Below are 18,296 nucleotides of genomic sequence, written 5' to 3'. Positions count from 1 at the left end.
GAGTAAATGCCCCACCCCTGTCCTCTGACGTGGTGGTTCTGAACCGTATTCCTCTTCACTTTCCCAGGAGATTCCAGAGGGATTGAGCCTCAGGTGCCCACAGCCGTAAGCCCGTTGGTAACTCAGGGTTTATAGACTTTTCTCCCTTCTCTCCTTTGTGCCTCATAAATTAGCTTCACCCAAGTCCTTGTCCCAGTGTCTGTTTGGGGGTAGATTGAGGCAGAGTCAGATGGGATGAAGGGTGATGTTCCATGACGTGGTTCCTGCAAACGACACCAGGAAAGTTTCTGCTGCTTCTCAGCATCATCAGCACTTCAGCCGTAACCACCTGCTTGTCATTCCCCAAATGTGCATGCTTGCTCACACCATAGGTCCTTTACTGGTTCTCTGCCCACCAGGAGAAATAGTCCGCCTGCCCATTCCACCTCTAGTCTGCCTAAAGAAGTTGCTATTTATCCCTCCAGATTCAGTCCAGGCATAGACTTCTCTGTGCAAACCCTCCTCCACCCCACTTTGCCAGTTCCTCGCAGGGCTGGGCACGCCTGTCTGTTCATACCCATGCCCCGTCATAGCATTTAGCATATGATTTGGAGACAGCTGGTCTGCCTCTCTGAGACTTAACTGTGAACTCCTAAAGGGCAGGCTGGGACTTCCTTCTTTTCTCTGAATTCCTAGGGCCTAACCATGGGTCTGGTAAATAAACAGATACTCAACACATGTTTTTTTTTAAATAACAGTGTCCTAGAGGTGGCAGCCCCCAGTGACTCCTGGTTTTATGATTTCCTAGTGAGAATCTGTGCAGCTGGATTTTATTTTCAGAGGTCTTTGTTTGCCCTTATTCTCAACCTAAACTTCTTAGGACTGGGAACTACAGAATTTGGTTAACCTCCTGAACATGAGAGAAATCTACTAATGTACTGAAGCCAGAGCAATACTGCTGTGCCCACACTCCACTATGGCAGAAATTCAGAAAAAGCCTACTTGTATATTTTCACTCTCATTGTGATAGTAGATCTTCTGGGAACTATATTTTCCTTTTTACAACATATTTTTCCATGATAGCCTTGTTCTCAAAATTTCCAGCTTTTTTTGTTCATATTTTAATGCCATTCACTTCTTTTTCTCATCTCATCAGTTTGATTCTTGCAAATTTTTCCTCATCTTGCCTATCTCCAGAGTCAGAGCTTTTGTCTGATTCAAGTTCCTGAATTTATTTCCCACTTGCTGCCTACATAGACTAAAAGCTCCACCAAAGGATGAAGCCTCAAATGTTAAAGTCCAAAATCCATCCACCAGCCTTTGGCTGGCTTACATTAGATCCACTCTCTTGTTTTTGCTGACCTGTCCTGGTGTCCCACCTTTATTTTGGAATCATTCTTTTGCTTTCCTTCCCCCTTTCTCTTTTTTTTCTCTCTACTCTTACATGTAGGAGACCCAGTGTTCCATCCTCAGTCTCTGCTTTGCTCCTTACTATCCCAGCAGCACCTATACCCTTTCAGTGCTTTCATTGCCCCTGCCCACCAGTAAAGTCCCTTTTTTGTCTCTAGCCCTAAGCTTTTCCACAAAATTTGAGTTCTGCCATCCACCTTCCTCTTTAGTGTCTGCACTCTGTGTTCTATGAATGACCCCAGCTCATATTAAGAATTAAACCCATCTTCTTTCTTTTCCAGCTTCTACTTTTTCCAGGCTTGTTGATCACAACCATCGTATTCATCTATGATTCTTTCCCCTCTGTTTCCCCTCATAGTCAGTCAGATACAAAGTCACAAAGAACTTACCTCCAAAAGATCTACCGCATCCAAATAGACTGCTCTATTCTTACTACCGCTGCCATCTTTAAAGGCTTTCCTGAACCTTATTTGGAATCACTGCAGTAGCTTTCTGATTCATCTTTCCATTTGAATCTCTCCTTCATCAGTCTACTCTCTTTATGCCACTAGGTAAATTTATTAGTGTCATCATTCAGCATTACACATCAGCGAGAACCCTTGAGTGGAAGTCTAGAAACCTCAACACTGACCAACTGCATACTAATCTTCTTTACCCTCCAGAACCTCACTGCGCCATCTTTAAAATGTGAAAAATAGACTAAATGATTTCTACATCTCTGTCTTGCCCTACAGTTTTTTTCAATACTTTTATTGAGATATAATTTACATACTTCATAAAGTTTACTTGTTTAAAACATATAATTCAATATTTTTGAATGTATTCACAGAATTGTGCAACTTTTATCATTTTTATCGACCCTAAAAGCAAACTAGAATATTTTTATTGACCCTAAAAGCGAACTATTAGCAGTCGCTCCTCATCTTCCCCAACCCCACTCTCCAGCCCTACGCAACTGCTAATATATTTTTGGTCTCTATAGATTTTCCTGCTTTGGACATTTTATATAAACGTGATCAAACAACATGTGGACTCTTTTGTAAGTCTTCTTTCACTTAACATAATGTTTGCAAGGTTTATCCCTGCTGTAGCATGTATCAGTACTTCATTTTTGTGGCTGAATCATATTAAATTTATGGATATACCACATTTTATTTATCCATGCATCCACTGATGGACATTTGTATTTCCACTTTTTGGCAATTAGGAGTAATGCTGCTATGACAGCTCTAAAATTTTAGACATTATTCTTATCATCATACCAAGAGAGAAGTGGAGCAATATTCCATTTTTCATTACTCTTTACAGATAAACTGTAAAAAACTATTTTTACACAAGGATGGGGGACTCTCAAAGGAAAACTCTATTGACAAACGTCTGAGAAGTTCTCTCACCCCACCACCAAAAAAAAAAAAAAAAAAAAGAACTTGAAGAAGTTTCTGTTACTGCTTTCAACTGTGTAGCCATGTCTATTAAAAGCCACTTGTAAATAGCTAACTTCAGCTCTGGCATGCCATAGATTAGCCATATTTGTTTTCCAGGGAAGATTATAAATAGAGGGGGAAGGGGGGAGTGAAACAGAATGTATTTTGCAAATGAGCCCAGATGGAAAACTAACAGATGGCCATGCACTGTATTTTGTGTGTTCAGACCTACATTTAAATTAAAATTTTTCATAATTATGATTAACGTCTGTAGCAGCACTAGTTTTCCTGTGGTGGCATCATATATCATGTATAGGAGGTATTGAATAGAACATTCTCATGAAAAGGTTGCAGACTTTATACAAATTTTGGTACTTGCCTGCCCTTCACTTAAGAAGGAAACAAAACAAAACCTCACTCAGCAACGACAGCAAGTGCTGAGAAAACTTCAATGCAAGTGGACTTTCTATAATAAGCCCGTCTGCCGCCATCTGGCTTTTCCTCCCATGTTAAAACTCAAAGCCAGTCATTCTGTGCAGAGGGGGAAATAATGGGCTCTTATTTGCATGGCTATATTTTTTTTTAGATTCTGATGTGAAGAGTTTTCTTTGGGATCACACACATTTTTTGATTCTCATCGATATAAGCATTATTTTCTAATGGTAGATGTCTCATCTTATATGTTATCCGGTCTCATCTGCTAACATCCTTTACCCCTTCCCGTTGGTAACTCTGTGTCTTCTTATTTTCCCAGCCTTCTTAGATGTCGGCAGTGTTGAGCAGGGTCCATGAAATGTCTTTCCATCCAGAATCAGGAGCTGGGAGTCTGCACAATGAACGTGTGAAGCCTGACTCGCTCTTTCTAGAACCTTTGGTCAGCTGGGTGGACGTTGTGCTAACTCAGATTCTAGATGTATAAAATGGGGGGGATCTCACTTCTCTTCAGAAGGTTTCTGATCTACTCTTCCCATTTTTGCTCTGCCACGGTGCTGTGCCCTGTGGTATATCCAGGCTGCCTCTCTTCCCCTCATTTTGGATTTTTGCCTCCATCACAACATCACAACTGTGCTCAGTTTTGACTTACAACACTGTCTCAAAGTTGGCATGTTGCCTTGAGCAGGATTCTTCCTCCCCCGACATAATTTTTCTTTCCTGGTATGAGAGATATCAGTCACAGTTCTGCTGTTTGGCTCCAACACAACACGGTCCTCGAGGTGACTCCTCCGAGGCCCTCCACTGGCCAGGGTCCCCTCTAGAGGGAAAGACCTTGGTGAGGAGCTCCAGCTGGACAGACCAGCTCATGTATCGCCCTAGGATGACACTGACCACAGCAGGTCTACGCATAGGAGGGGATTTTTCTTTACTGACATCCTACAACTGCTGCATTTTGATCAAGGCAGCAAATAATATTGACAAACATTCCGAATTTACATGGTGGTAAGACCCAAGGTTTACTGTTGGGACACTAGTTTATTCATATTTACAACATCCATTGAATCTGGAAAGTGGAGTTGAAGAAACTTTGATTTATGCTTTCTGGTTTTGCATTGGAAATTTTACCCTCTAAATACACTAGAGAGAATTGAGTGCAAGGTAAAGATGGGAGTGTAGACAACACAACTGCTTTAGGATATTTCCCTTACAATTTGGAAAAGTTAAGCTAACATTTTGAAAAAAACTCATCTGTCCCTTTTCAGGTTCTCAAGAACCTGAAAAGGATAAATGAGAGGGACTAAACAGCAGCTGCCCATTTATAAGTCAAACCAGCAGCTTTGTTCTATGAATATTTTAAAATATCCAATGTGCCTATTCATTGGAGAATGAGCATATATTTGATGCCAAAAAAGAAGTCTCTGAAGAGCTGCTGAGCACTTAACAACATCACTAATTACTTGTGTAATGTTTGGCAAACAGTCAAAACCAGAATTTTTTTCTAGGAAACATATTTTTACACATTTGTCCTACCTACAAAAATAACCAGTTGAGATGCATATATTTTCACTTGCACATGTTTGCATTGCTGAGGCATAAACCAGCTCTCCCTTAGAAGGTTCGTTTCAAAGTTATTAGCTACTTCATAAGCCCAGCAAACCTGGGAGCCCACAAGCATATGCTTTGCATTGAAACACCAGCTTGGTAATCAAACGAGGAGCAATCTAATATGAGCTTTCAAGGCAGGTGAATTTGACCGTAAATCATGGTTCTGCACATAGGTTTGTATTTTCTATTCTTAATTACATCTGTGCAAATCTCCATTTGTTTATCGTTGCTTAATACAGCGTGTGGGCTATTTGCATTCCCAGAGGCACGTTTCCATGGTGTGCACTTCTCCCAGGAAAAAAAAAATTGGCTCAACCATTAATTCGAATATTAAGTACAAAAAGGGATATAGAAGTGAATGCTCTTCAGTTCAGCAAATACTTGTGGAACACCTGTGCAAAGTGCTGATAGGTAGACCCAGGAAATCCATTTCACCTAAACTCACTGAAGCTCTATTTCCTCACCTATAAAATGGAAGTAAGAGGTGGGGGGGAAAGAAGTATTCCTTTGAAGTGCTATATAAATACGAGTAAGAGGTAGTAAATTACAATCCAATACTTTTTGTTTTGTTTTGTCAACATCACTTAATTACAGATATTTTTCGGTGGACTTTGTGAATGTGATGGGAACAAACATAGAAGGCAGTTGCTTTTACATTCAAGTTACCTATTATTTTTTACTTTTACCCGTCTTATATTATCTGAGAAAGGATTTATGATAGCCAATGCCAGTCAGAAGTGTGTGTGATGTACAAGCAATATGACCTCGGGGTATGTTTTTTATTTGGGAGATGCTACCGGTTTTGTGATAACAGAAAGAAAGCAGGGGGCTGGTTAGCTCTACGTAAGTTTAAGGAAAGGTAAAAAAAGAAGACTTTCAGATGGCTTCTTGGTGACTCAGTGGGTTTCCTCAGATAGACAAGAAAGCAAGGAACACCAACAGATGATTCACATGGTATTGAAAATGACATGTCTAAGTGTAGCCTCTCTGGAACTGTATCTGCCTGTAAAATGGAAATCTACATGTCCTACCTATCACACAGTGTCCTTAGGAAGATCCAAACCCATACTGTATGTGAAAGCTCTTTATAAATACCGACCAGCCAGGTCTTCATTATTTTCCTCTTATTCTGAGTTTAGGAGATGAGAAACCAGGCGTTAAAGAGCATTAATAGATATCCTTCCTCAAAGGAATAGGAATAAATGAGTAAGCCAAGAGACACCTTGGGTTCCACCTAACTTTGACATTTACATCCTAATTATCCACAATGTTGTCTCCTCATGGCCATCTGAGTAGTGGGGGTGATGTATAATGGCAAGAATAAAGCTGGATCCTGCCCGTCAGTGACAGAATGAGAAAGCAAAAGTAAGTTGTCAATTCAGACCTCCAGTTCTTCCTCTGTAACATAAAGATGCTGGGTCAGATGCTCTCCGAGAGCTCTTCTAACTCTGATAGTCCCTAAGTCAGAGACTAAATGAGTGCTCGTATATGTGTGTGGAGTGATGACATCAGTGATACCATGGGGACCTTCTCTTCATAATCATGAGGGGTGAGAGTCAGAAGATTCTCCTAACACAAGGCAGTTGGGAGCCGTGCTTTAGGGCCTAAGGGTGGCCTTCTCAGGTGGCCACTAAGGGTTAGAGAAGCTTGTTCTGAAAAGCCAGGTCTTTTGCAGGCCCAGCTCATTGGCTAAGAGCCTGCCATTCATTAGTCCCTTATCAGTGTCACTAGTTTCCTTCACACGCACTACAAAAGTGTGATTTCCCCAGGTTACTCCAGCCACTGCAGTGGCAGAAAATCATATTTGCAACGGCCTTTAAAGGGTGTTTCAGATTAGAAGTGGACCTCGATTTATGGCCTCAGAAGCCACAGGCAATTGATCTTCTCCATTTAAGAATCTCGCTTGAGAAGAGTCAGAAAATGCTTCTATATCCTTTTTTCTTTTTCCTGTGCTTCTCTCATCTGTCCATATTCTTTCCTTTACTCATCCACTCATTAACTTATTAAGTAATTCCTTCATTAGTGTTCTTTCTAAAGAGCCATTTGCTGTTGAAACCTTGGTCAGTTTAGTAATTGCTGATAGACTGGAGACCTGGGTCATTTTTGGAAAATGGCCTCCCAAAGTGGCTTTCTCTTGCCAGAATATAAAGTCATAATTAGAAATGTAAGTTCTGAATTGAGCTGAAGAGGAAGATGTGGGTAAGAAAACTATTACTTTGAAGAACCAAGAGGTTAAGTAATTTGCCCAGGGTCCCTAAGTGGCAGGGTTGGAATTCAAACCCCAGTCTTCCTGATGCCAAATCCTGTATTTTTCCAGGAACCCCACACCATCAATAGGGATGAAAATTATCCAGAAAAGCAGCCACTCACTAAAAGCTTCCTTCCTGCCTGCAGAGTTTCCAAAAGGCACCACATCCTTGTGCTTTTTAATCCTGGGGACGCTCTTCATGACTGAATCATTGCAGCAGTAACTGAGTCTTAGGTCCTAACCTGCTGGCCTCAGCACATTTATAAGCCTGCATTCTACAGTCATTGCACTACACGGCCCTGATTTAACATTTTTCTACATTTTATATTCAGGATAAGTTGATTTCCTGGGAAATCATGATAGAGAGGCTTCATCACAATATACTGAGTTTGATGCACTTAGTACTTGGGGTTTGTAGCATCGGGTGTGCATGTCCTAAGAGCTTCCCTCTCTATTGTCTGAAGGCCTTACTTCTTGGGTGGTCTTGGCAGTGGCAGCAGAAACTTTCACAGCAGAGCACAGGAAATCCTTCCATTAATATCAAGTAGCAGAGCTGGAGATACCTGCCAGTAGCCCAGTGTGTAATCAGAGTTGTGGGTCATGCAGAGAAACTTCTATTTCTTGAGAATTAAATGGCCAAGTATCTAGTTGTAGTCTGGCATTCACTAAAATAGGTTCTATGTGACAGGGCTTTTTAATTGATCTCTGGTGTTTTGGGGGTTGCCCTTTTCCATTTTATTTTGCCAGATGTTGCTTTATAGAGGGAGTATAAATCCCAAGTAACTGACACAAGTGTGTGAGAACTATCTCATCTCTTTCTCTTCTGGAAACTAATGGATCAGTTTCAGCTCTCACGTGCTGGGTTTGTGAGAAATAACTTCAGTTAACGTTGTGTCAGGTTTCGGAGGCTCATGTGTTGCTGAACCTTCGCAGAAGAGAAGTGGGATGTCATTATGTATCATGTCCTTGGTTGGTCCTAGTTATGGTCAAACCACTCAAACCAGGTCCATGTGGCCCGTTCAGGATGACAGCTCTCTGTAGCTTCCTGGCAGTGTTTGCCCCTAAGTTTCGTAAGTATCTCCTCTGCTTCATTCACCTCTGAACTTTGCTTGCCAAGGACTTGCTGTCTCCATGCTAGTCCTGCCAGGAAACAGGTCTGTGATGGTTACTCTTATGTGTCAACTTCACTGGGATAGGGGCTACCCAGACATTTGGTCAAACATTATTCTGGGTATATAAGTGAGGGTGTTTCTGGATGGGATTAGCATTTGAATCAATAGACTGAGTAAAGCAGATTGTCCCTCCTCATGTAGGTGGGCCTCATCCTGTCTATTGAAGGCCTGAATAAAACAAAAAGCCTGACCCTCTTGGGGGTGAGGGGAACTCCTCCTGCCTGACTGCCTTTCAAGTTGGGGCACAGCATTTTTGTTTTGTTTTGTTTTGTTTTTCTTTTTTAAAAATTGAATTATAGTTGACTTACAATATTATATTAGTTTCAGGCATATGACATAGTAATTCAGTATTTTTAGATAACACTTTATACAAAGTTATTATAAAATATTGACTATATTCCCCATGCTGTACATTACATCCTTGTAACTTATTTATTTTATACTTAGTAGTTTGTACCTCTTAATCCCCTCCACTAATTTTGCCCCTTCTCCCACCCCCTCCCCTCTGGTAACCACTAGTTTTTTCTCTGTATCTGTGAGTCTGTCTCTGTTTTGTTATATTTGTTCATTTGTTTTATTTTTTAGATTCCACATGTAAGTGAAAGAATACAGTATTTGTCTTTCTGTCTGGCTCTTCACTAAGTATAATACCCTCCAGGTTCATCCATGTTGTCACAAATGGTAAAATTTCATTCTTTTTTAGTGGCTGAATAACAGTCTATTGTGTATATATACCACACTTTACCCATTCATCTGTTGATAGACACTTAAGTGGCCTACATATTTTGGCTATTGTAAATAATTCTGCAGTGAACATTGGGGTGCATATGTCTTTCTGAATTAGTGTTTTTCTTTTTTTCGGATATACACCCAGGAGTGGAATTGCTGGATCATATAGTAGTTCTGTTTTTAATTTTTTGAGGAGCCTCCATACTGTTTTCAACAGTGGCTGCACCAATTTACATTCCCACCAACAGTACATGAAGATTTTCCCCTTTTTCTCCATATTCTTATGATAGGACACATAGGTTTTTTTTCATGCCTTTAGACGTAAACTGAAACATCAGCTCTTCTGGGTCTTCAGCTTGCAGATCTTGAGACTTGTCAGCTTCCATAATTGCATGAGCCAATTCCTTATAATAAATCAATCTCTCTCTCTCTCCTATTGGTTCTGTTTCTCTGAAAATCCTAATACAAAAGCATAGCTCTTCTCTACTGCTGCCATTCACAGATCTCTCTCCTCATTCTCCTCTTCTCTTGCCAAGGCTTGCACTCCTACTTCTGTCAAACTTCTGGCCAAGATAACTGAGTATGTACAAGTGTCTCCTTGTATTAGTGTCCTAGGGCTACTGTAATAAAGTAACAAACTGAGTGTCTTAGAACAACAGAAATTTACTTCCTCACAGTTATGGAAGCTAGAGGTCTGAAATCAGATGTCAGCAGGGCCAGGGTCTCTCTGAAGGATCTAGGGAAAGATAGTTAATTGCCTCTTGCAGATTCTGGTGGATGCTGGCCACCTTTGGTGTCCTTGGCTTGCAGCTACATTAGGAATTTCTGCCTTTGTCTTTACATGGCTGTCTTCCCTCTCTATGTGTCTCTAATTTCTCTTTTTATAAGATGTCCAAAGACATCAGTCTTTGGAGTAGGGACCACCTGAATCCAGTATGACCTCATCTTAACTAAATACGTCTGCAAAGAATCTTGTAGACTATTTCTATTCCCTATGAGAATTATCTCTTATACATGTACACACACACACACACACAGAAAACACACCCTGCCCTTGAGATAATATTCACAGAGCCAGCTGTGACACATGCTTGAACATAGAGTAGGAAGAATATAAAATAAAGATAAATGATAGATGATCATTTCTCAAAATATGTTTCTGATTCATTGGTAAGAAGTGTCTACTATTAGAAAGCATTGCACAGTATAACACTTATTTTGACATGCTCAGCAATGACTCCTGCCACAGCTAGATCCCTTAGGATGCAAAGGAGTCATACGACACTCCCTTTGATGCTAGAGGCATATGTCAAGGTTCCAGGGCAACGTGGGAGTAGTATGAAAAGTTACCTCATCAGCTGCACGGTCAGCCTTCCCGTGGCCATGTCTGGTTGCTTCTAGCCTCTCCTGTAGTCCCCCATTCAATCTGCTGTGGCTATGGTAGCAGAGTTGGTTTTACTAACCAGGAATGTTAGGTGAAAAGATCAGCATTCCTCAAGAGGTGCCAAGTACTTGGCTGCCAACTAACACTTTTGGGGAGGCTCCACTCAGCCTGTCCAATTCACTTCCATTTTCTATTCACAACTCAAGGTTTGTGTTCTCCAGTCAAAGCTAAAGTTCAGTATGATTTTTGGAGTCATCTGGATGTTTTATGGGGTTGAGAGTCATACGCTCAAGATAAACTCACCTCTGGGAGTTCCCTGGTGGTCTAGTGGTTAGGACTCGGTGTTTTCACTAACATGGCCCAGGTTCAGTCTCTGGTGGGGGAACTGAAATCCCATAAGCTGTGGCTGGCAAAAAAAAAGAAAAAAAATTATGAAAGATAAGTTCACCTCTCTGGTGCAGGTTCATCAGTGAAGATGACTGAGAACCTCTCCCATCTCCAAACTCTCCTTCTCCCAGCATCCTTTTGGGGTTGAGCCCTTATAAAAGACAAATATACATGTCAGTCCCAAACTTCTTAACTATCCCTCCCCTCACTGCTATATTTAAAATAGAGAACCAACAAGGACCTACTGTATAGCACAGGGAACTCTGCTCAATATTATGTAACAACCTAAATGGGAAAAGAATTTGAAAAAGAATAGATACATGTATATGTATAGCTGAATCACTTTGCTGTACACCTGAAACTAGCACAACATTGTTAATCACCTACACTCCAATATAAAATAAAAAGTAAAAAAAAGACAAATGTAAATCTAAATACAAACAGAATAACTCAGTCCTCAGCAGCCAGAAAATATAAATAATTAATGTCACTCTAACAGTTACACTCCAAGTTCCAGTGTCATTCTTACCTGCTTTCTCATATAGGATCACTCTTCAAAGACCCCCTCTCCCCCAAGTATTTCAGGGAATCCACATAAGATTATATCAGACACTGCAGCAAACACCTCGTCTGCCTCACCTCATATCCTGTAGACAGCATTTTACTCCAGTCATTAATGTCAGAGCCACGTTTACAAGTGTAACCTGAGAGCATGTGGCCTCAGCTGCACCAGGAATCTCTTGTTTTCTGTCAGGGACTTCTGCCATTCTGAGTATTGTCTAAGGGAAAGGTGCTCCCACGTGTATAAAACCTGGGCCAGTGGGGGATGAGAGTCATGCATAAATGTTTCCATCTTCCGTGATCCCTCAAATGGGTAATTCTGAGGAGAATTCTACATGGCATTTCAGAGACTTCCAGTAGGATGGATCGTCAATTACCCAAGTGGTGATCAATTCAGTAATATATTTTTGTACTGGTGTTTCCACCCTCCCTATTCAATCTTTCCAGCCCCCAACTCCTGTTCCCTGGGACTACCATACACAAGCCCTTGACTTGAGCTCTACTTTCTGGGGGAAACACATATGCTAAAGACATTGCTTCTTTGCGACAAATACAGAGTAATATCGACCATATTCTTTCTCTTTAGCTCAACTTCAGCTAGTCAAAATACGCATGCTACTCACGAACCTTCCTGAAGGAATCTCCCTGTTGCCTCTGCTAATAGTATCCCACATAAGGTTGTTCATGTGTTAAGCTACTTCCTCGAAATGTTCTAAACCAGGAGAACTGAGGAGAACCATCTCCTCCCTAACTCTGAGCTGCACTTTGTCACTGCCTCCTACAACAAGTCAACTTGGTTAAGAATGTTAAAAAGCCTCTGGTGAAAGTAGCTCCTCCATCTTTTGGTGTCATTTCTTTCTAAACACAGAAAGCAGCCCAGACCAGGAGGACATACACAGAAAAGCTACATGTCAAATATTTCCTCTAGTCTCTCGATCATTATCCTACCTCTCACCACCCCCCTCTTACAAAAACAAACATACCAAATTCTTCACTTCTCTTTTAGTCAAAGCAAAAATTTGCATGTTACCAAAACGTACAAACAACTGTATGTTGAACTAAGAGGGTGGTGGGGAAGAGGGTCGTTTGTGATTCTGCCCTGAATCAGCCAAATTCTGACTCTCATGTGCTATATTAGTGAATTTTTAAATTTTTATTTATTTTTTAAAATTTTTATACAATTTTGAAAGGTTACTTTCCATTTACAGTTATTACAAAATATTAGCTATATTCCCCATGTTGTACAATACATCCTTGAGCCTGTCTTACACACAATACTTTAGACCTTCCACTCCCTCAACCCTATATTGCCCCTCCCCATTGATAACTACTAGTTTATTCTCTATCTGTGAGTCTGCTTCTTTTTTGTTATATTCACTAGTTTGTTGTATTTTTCAGATTCCATATATAAGTGATATCATACATGGTTTATCTTTCTCTGTCTGACTTACTCCACTTAGCATAAGTTCATCCAAGTTCATCCAACATCCTCCAAGTTCATCCATGTTGCTGCAAATGGCAAAATTTTCACTCTTTTTTACAGCTGAGTAGTATTCCATTATATATATATATACCACATCTTCTTTATCCATTCATCTGTTAATGGACACTAAGGTTGCTTCCATATCTAGGCAATTGTAAATAATTCTGCTATGAACATTGGGGTGCATGTATCTTTTCAAAGTAGTGGTTTTGTTTTGTTTGTTTGTTTTTCTGGATATATACGCAGGAGTGGAATTGCTGGGTCATATGTTAGTTCTCTTTTTAGTTTTTTGAGAAACCTCCATACTGTTTTCCATAGTGGCTGCACCAGCTTACATTCCCACCAACAATGTATGAGGGTTTTCTTATCCACATTCTTGGCAACATTTGTTAATTGTGTTCTTTTTGATGATAGCCATTCTGATGGGCGTGAGGTGCTATCTCACTGTGGTTTTGCTTTGCATTTCCCTGATGATTTGAGATGTTGAGCATGTTTTCATGTGCCTGTTGACCATCTGCATTTCCTCTTTGGAAAAATGTCTATTCAGTTCTTGCACCCATTTTTTAATTGAGTTGTTCATTTTTTTTTAAATTTTATTTATTTATTTATTTATTTATTTATTTATTTATTTATGGCTGTGTTGGGTCTTCGTTTCTGTGCGAGGGCTTTCTCTAGTTGCTGCAAGTGGGGGACTCTTCATCGCGACGCGCGGGCCTCTCACTATCGCGGCCTCTCTTGTTGCGGAGCACAGGCTCCAGGCACGCAGGCTCAGCAGTTGTGGCTCACGGGCCTAGTTGCTCCACGGCATGTGGGATCTTCCCAGACCAGGGCTCGAACCCGTGTCCCCTGCATTGGCAGGCAGGTTCTCAACCACTGTGCCACCAGGGAAGCACAAGTTGTTCATTGTTTTGATGTTGAGTTGTGTGAGCGATTTATATATGTTGAATATTAATCCCTTATCAGTCACATCATTTGCAAATATTTTCTCCCATTCAGTAGGTTGTCTTTTTGTTTTATCAATGGTTTCCTTTGCTGTGCAAATGCTTTTAAGTTTAACTAGGCCCCATTTGTTTATTTTTGCTTTTATTTCCTTTACTTTAGGAGATGGACCCAAAAATATACTGCTGTGATTTATGTCAAGAGTATTGTGCCTATGTTTTCCTCAATGAGGTTTATGGTATCTGGTCTTACATTTAGGTCTTTAATCCATTTTAAGTTTATTTTTGTATATGGTGTTAGAGAATATTCTAATTTCATTTTTTTACATGTAGCTGTCCAGTTTTTCCAGCACCACTTATTGAAGAGACTGTCTTTTCTCCATCGTATATTCTTGCCTCCTTTGTCAGAGATTAATTGACCATAAGTGCGTGAGTTTATTTCTGGGCTTTCTATTCTGGTCCATTGATCTATGTGTCTGTTTTGTGTGTGAATTTTTACTTTCTATTTTTATCGAAATTTTACTTGTATACATGTAAAAGCCAATTCTTCAAGTTAGTTACCAAAAGTAACAGTTTCTTCCCTCTCCCACCATTTGCCTTTTTTAAAGGTAATCTTTAAAATTTCTACTCATTTAACCCTTTCACACCTTATGTCCATATGTCTAAAAAAATGTATCAATACAGTATGCTAACACATATATATGGAATCTAAGGGAAAAAAAAAAGGGTCATGAAGAACCTAGGGGCAAGACGGGAATAAAGACACAGACCTACTAGAGAATGGACTTGAGGATATGGGGAGGGGGAAGGGTAAGCTGTGACAAAGTGAGAGAGTGGCATGGACATATATACACTACCAAACGTAAAATAGATAGCTAGTGGGAAACAACCGCATAGCACAGGGAGATCAGCTCGGTGCTTTGTGACCACCTAGAGGGGTGGGATAGGGAGGGTGGGAGGGAGGGAGATGCAAGAGGGAAGAGATATGGGAACATATGTATATGTAAACTGATTCATTTTGTTATAAAGCAGAAACCAACACACCATTGTAAAGCAATTATACTCCAATAAAGATGTTTAAAAAAAAACAAAAAACAATAATTGTTAATTTTTAAACGATATTATTATGTCTTTCTTTCTGATTTAGGAATATGAAGAGTTTTCACTTCAACTCTAGCACTAAAACACTTATACTTTTTCCTTCCCCTATCCTCCCAATAAAGTTATATCACAATTTATTTGTGTCAGTACTCAGTGTTTACTTTACTATGACTGTGAAAATGCTATTCAGAGCTAAGAAACTACGATAGGATTTTTTTCCCTGCAATACTTTTTCTTTTGCCTGGAGTTAATAATATTTTTGCTTTTTAATTTGTGTAGTTTTGAGTATATTTATCACTATTTCAGCCCCAAACTTTCTGCCAACTATTTAAATATGCTGTTAACCAATTTGCACATGAAGCATTCCACCAGTTTCATCTTCTTGGAGAATTCTCTCCTGGAGCCTTCTGACATGCTCCAGCTGGACTAGTTGCCAATCAACTACTTGACAGCCCTTTTATGGAAATCTCCTTTCACCATCATCAGACAACATTACCTTTCATCTGTGTCAACTCTTCTGTTTCCTGTACTCCATGCTTTTCACTGCTTGATTTGCTCTCATATTGCTGGAGGTCATCTTCTAAGAGATTCCTGAAAAGTCATTCATGGGAGATAAATTATTTAAGATTGTGCATGTCTGAAAATATTTTTATTCTATCCCAATACTTGATTAATGTTTAGCTGGGTATAGAATTTTAGGTTGGAAGTCATTTTCCTTTAGAATTTTGAAGGTGTTTCTCATTTTCTTCTATTTTCCTATGTTAGTCTTAACAAATTTAAAACCATATTGATTACTAATCTTTTATGTGAGCCCTAATTTGTTTTCTTAGCTGGAAGATTTTAGGGCCTGTTCTTTGTCTGGAAGATTTTAGGGCCAGTGTTTTTAAATTTCACTATTACTTTGCTATGAGTCTGTTTTTATTCACTATTCTAGGTAGTCAGTGAACCCCTTTAATCTGGAAAGCCATGTTCTAATCCTGAAAATTTTGCTCAAATAGTATCATTACTCTTTCCTCTGTGTTTTCTATTTTCTCTTCTGGAACTGTAACTTACTAAACCTCCTGTTCTGTCCTCTATTTTTTTTTTTTTTTTTACTTTATCTACCAAGGTTTTTTTTTTTTTTTTATTGTATCATCTTTTCAGGCTTTCAGTTGAGTTTTTCATTTCTGCTATAATTTTTTATTGCTTGCTAAAAACTAGTGTTATTCTCGGAATATTTCTTTTTTATATAGCATTCTGTTCTCTTTTTGTGGTCGCAATATTTTCTATCTCTGAGGTTACTAAGGAAAATAATATTTAACTTTTTTTCTCATTTCAGTGTCTCTTTACTCCAAGTTGCCTTTTTCTATTTTGTTGGTGTTGACCTTTCTTGTTAGGGGCTTTCCTCTGAATTTTTGTAATTTTTTGATTGTCTTCTTACATGAGAATGAAAGAGTACAAACTCAGTGGGATTGGAGAAACTTAGGTAGGGTTTTTGGACTGTGACCTGCTTGTGCCATTGTATGCAGGAATTCTTAATGTCGCATCATTCCTCTTGTATCCTTGTTTAGATCCTCCAGAGAAAACACTTTCCACATCCTACCTGGAGGATAAAAAGCCTGGTGCAAGAATTCTGGAACCCTAGTAGGGAAGATAGCTGGGAGTCTCAGCATCTTGTAAGTATATGTTCACTTAATTTCCTATTTTCATCATGAAACGACTGTTGAGAATGTGGAGAAGCAAGCCTTCATACATTCTTATGGGATGTAATTGCCAAAACTTGGAAACACCTAAGATATCCTTCAATAGGTGAATTGATAAACAAATTGTGGTACATCCACTCAATGGAATATTATTTAGCAATAAAAACAAATGAGCTATCAAGCCATGAAAAATACATAATGAACCTAAAATACAGATTACTCAGTGGAAGAAGCCAGTCTGAAAAGTCTATGTATTTTATGATTCCAATTATATGACATTATGGAAATGGAAAGCAAAATGATCAGTGGTTGTCAGGAGTTTGGGGACAAGAGAGGAGGGATGAGTGGGTGAAGCACAAGGGATTTTTAGGCGGTGAACCTATTCTGTATGCTACTATAATGCCAGATACCTGAAACCATGCATTTGTCAAAACCCACAGAACTTTACAGCAAAAAGTAAACTTTAATCTACGTACCTTTTAAAATATCAATTAAGAGGTCAGAGATCTCAAGAAGGAAAGCAGACTGTGACAAGCAAATCTAACTTAATTACAAATGTAAGAAACAATCTCACTGAAAGGAATGGGGGGAAGCTGCTGACCTAAGTAGCTTTGGAATGAGTAGAGTCTGTAGGACTAAAGCAAAAGGAAATGTATATAAGCACTGCACTCTAGTTAATAAATTTGTTTCCTATGGGGATAGAGCTTAACAAATCTGATATATAAGTATACATGCTATACATGTATACTGGAATTGAAAAATTAAGTAATTGTATGGCAGATGGTGTGACCCAGGATTTTTACTGTTACAGTAGGAATCTACAGTTAAGCAAGGGAAGGAGGCTAGGATGGTCCATGTGGTAATGAATTAGAGTTTGAGACATTATTATGTACTCATGTTTAATGTAATATAGATACAGATAACATATGAAAATATTTATGGATATAAGTTTATTACTTGGGTTAATATCTATACATATAGTCCTTGCTCTGTCAGTTGAGAGACCCTACAAGCAAGAGTACCCAGTAAAAACAATTAAACCTAGCACCTATATCTTGGTTTCTAATATCATTCTCCAATAAATGGAACAAGGGATCCTTGGAGAAATCGTTGATTTTGGACCTAGAGTAGGAAATACATACAAGATGAGCCTGGAACACATTAGAGTGGCAGAAAGTAAGGAAGAACTAAAAACACAAAACAAAACAAAAAACCTACATTGATGGAATTTTGCCAAAGGGACAAAAGACAACTCATTCCAACTTAAAGAGCTCCTAATGGCCAAAGCTGGAACAATTTGAGCAGCAAAAATAAATAAACTAGTATATTTATTTTATACTTTGGGGTACCATACCCCAAAGTATAAAATAAATATCTCTTAGTCCATACCACATATAAATAAATGATTGAATAAATAAGTGAGGAAGAAGAGACAAACCTCCCATGCAGAAGAATTTTAAAGTAATTTATAATTAAGTATTCCATCCTCAGAAAGGGAGACCGTACCACTGCACTCCTTAAGTGTGGGCTGCACATGGTGACTTCCTTCCAAAGAGTAGAGTATAGAAATGAGGAGAATGGTACTTTACAGAGGAGAAATCTGTCATACAATAACTCAACCAGGTGATTAGGGTCAATATCTAGAGTGTTAAATCACATTGAAAGCACATACCCTTGTTATGATGTGATGAAAAAGTCACTTTACTTCTGTTATTGTCTTCCCCTAAACCCATTACTCCAGTCTAGTAATGAGACAAA

At 39.2% G+C, this 18,296-nt stretch overlaps 1 long non-coding RNA gene across 1 annotated transcript in view; it reads left to right on the top strand.

The window, feature by feature from the left end:
* LOC130708442 (uncharacterized) overlaps positions 1-18,296 on the top strand; it is a 244,789-nt gene that overhangs the window by 113,175 nt on the left and 113,318 nt on the right. The window contains exon 2 of the long non-coding RNA XR_009008653.1: positions 16,407-16,511. This is a non-coding gene — a long non-coding RNA (uncharacterized LOC130708442). The remainder of the gene's footprint in view (positions 1-16,406; positions 16,512-18,296) is intronic.

This window comes from Balaenoptera acutorostrata, chromosome 6 (genome assembly GCF_949987535.1).
Source record: "Balaenoptera acutorostrata chromosome 6, mBalAcu1.1, whole genome shotgun sequence".
Lineage (NCBI taxonomy): Eukaryota > Metazoa > Chordata > Mammalia > Artiodactyla > Balaenopteridae > Balaenoptera > Balaenoptera acutorostrata.
The sequence above is the reverse complement of the archived record's forward strand: the minus strand, read 5'-3'. Positions and strand labels throughout refer to the sequence as shown.